The sequence below is a fragment of the Osmia lignaria genome, unplaced genomic scaffold (genome assembly GCF_051020975.1).
Source record: "Osmia lignaria lignaria isolate PbOS001 unplaced genomic scaffold, iyOsmLign1 scaffold0042, whole genome shotgun sequence".
Classification (NCBI taxonomy): domain Eukaryota; kingdom Metazoa; phylum Arthropoda; class Insecta; order Hymenoptera; family Megachilidae; genus Osmia; species Osmia lignaria.
The window spans coordinates 132,501-135,000 of NW_027478183.1; the positions used below are offsets into that span (position 1 = coordinate 132,501).

A 2,500-nucleotide genomic window follows, 5' to 3' on the forward strand; every position below is an offset into this window, starting at 1 on the left:
ATAGATTAATGTAGGTAAGGGAAGTCGGCAAATTGGATCCGTAACTTCGGAATAAGGATTGGCTCTGAGGAGCGGGGCGTGTCGGGCTTGGTCGGGAAGCGGGTCTGGCTGACGTGCCGGGCCTGGGCGAGGTGAACGGTTGGCGACTTCGGTCGCGTCCCGGGATCCGAGCTCGGTCCCGTGCCTTGGCCTCCCGCGGATCTTCCTTGCTGCGAGGCTTCCGTGGCGGTTAACGCCGTCGTGGTCGCTTCTTCGGCCGCCATTCAACGCTTAGCTCAGAACTGGCACGGACTAGGGGAATCCGACTGTCTAATTAAAACAAAGCATTGCGATGGCCCTCACGGGTGATGACGCAATGTGATTTCTGCCCAGTGCTCTGAATGTCAACGTGAAGAAATTCAAAAAAGCGCGGGTAAACGGCGGGAGTAACTATGACTCTCTTAAGGCGGGAGTAACTATGACTCTCTTAACAGCCGCTGGCTGTTGACTAATTTCGCGCAAGGTCTTAGGAGATTGGGTCTCCCTTTCTCGATGCAGGCCCCCGTAGGCGGTCGTTTGAGGTGTCGGGGCTTTGCCCTAGTATCCGAGATCAGTCCTACGAGCCATAGTTAAGCAAGCAGCCACCTTTTCGATGGTTCCCACCACCAGTATCTCTTCCTTTCTTTATGGAGGGTTGGGAGAAGCTAAGAGCTGCCCCTGCGAAACACCGGCCTTGTAGGGTTGCCAGCCCGCTCGGCCGTATTTTGTCGGCCCAATTATAAGTAGTCAAGCCTCGGATGAAATCAATTCTTCTATTATAACCGGAGGGCCCACAGGCTCTACCGGCCCGACTCGGACCGAGGAAGCTGGACCAAGCGACATCTACCTCTGTAGAAATCCGGAATGCGGACGGTCTTTCACAACCTCGAGAGGGCGAGGTGTGCATGAGCAACGAGCTCACAAAAATTGGCATGACCAACGGCAAGTCGAGACAATCGACCACAAAAAGGCACCGTGGAGTGCAGAAGAACTGGCCATCCTGGCACGGCAGGAGGCGCAGTTAGTTTTTGATGGAGTTAGATTTATAAATCAAGCATTAATGCCATTCTTCAAGAATAGATCACTTGAATCCATCAAAGGCCAAAGAAAATCTTTAAGGCACAAGGAACGTGTGCTCCAACTAATCCAGGAATTGACGGAAGAAAGTACACTGGTAAACACACCGGTGACCATCCAACCTGAGTCACCTACACAAAATGACCTACTGGCCTCTATTGAGGACCTGTTTAGGCAACTCAAGCCACTAAGTGGCAATCAATTCCAGGTGGATCGTCTAGGGAGAATCTGTGAGAACATATCCATCTGGTCCAAAGAAAAGATACATGAAGAATTGGAACTGTATTTGCTCCACATTCTTCCGCTAAAGCCAAAGCAGCAAACTAAAGTCTCACACAGTACGCCAGAACGCAAAACTACTAAAAGGCAAGCCAGACGCGTCGAGTACGCTAAAACGCAAAGAGCCTGGCGAAAGAATCCCTGCAAATGCCTAAGAATTATTCTTAAGGGAAAAACAGAGGCAACTCCACCTGCCAAGCAGGAAATGACTCAATTCTGGCGTACCACTATGACTAACGGGAATAATACATCCCCTGAAAGTGAGAGTAAGCAGCCAGTAATCAACCACCTATGGTGGCCTGTAACTATTGAGGAAATCAAACAATCCTTTCCGGAATTAAACACCAGTCCGGGCCCAGACGGACTTTCATCACGGCAATTAAGAGCAATCCCACCGCCTATCTTAGTAAGAATTATTAACTTATTCTTGCTTTGTGGGAAATTGCCGAGGCACCTGCTCCAAGCAAAAACAACGCTTATACCAAAAAAGGACGGTGCTCAAAACCCAGAAGATTACAGGCCCATAACAGTTCAATCGGTCCTAACAAGGACCTTCCATAAAGTGCTGGCGACGCGTTTGCTGAAAACCATCGAACTGGATAAGAGACAAAAGGCTTTCCTACCGACCGATGGATGTGCTTCGAACACATTCGACCTAGACATGATTCTTCGCTACCATCGACAATTCTTCAAACCACTATATATGGCGTCAATCGACATTGCAAAGGCATTTGATTCAGTCTCACACAACACAATTCGAGACTCACTCCTCATTAAGGGTGTTCCTAGCCCTATGGTGGAGTACATAATGGACACCTATAAGAGAAGCTCAACCATACTAACGAGCAATGGCTGGGAATCAGACGAAATACATCCAACTTGCGGTGTTAGACAGGGCGACCCCCTGTCTCCCATCTTATTTAATATAATAATCGACAGGCTTTTACGGCGTATTCCACCTGAAATAGGCGTCTCAATAGACAATATTTATTATAACGCCTTAATTTTCGCCGACGATATGATGTTTTTCGCTACAACACCGAACGGCCTGCAGATCATGATCAACACCGCGTCTGAATTCCTAGCAAAGTGTGGCTTATTTATAAACGCAAATAAGTCATTTACG

The 2,500-nt window shown here is 48.5% G+C and overlaps 1 pseudogene; it reads left to right on the top strand.

The window, feature by feature from the left end:
• Window positions 1-2,500, top strand: part of LOC143306998 (large subunit ribosomal RNA) — a 7,588-nt pseudogene that overhangs the window by 2,350 nt on the left and 2,738 nt on the right.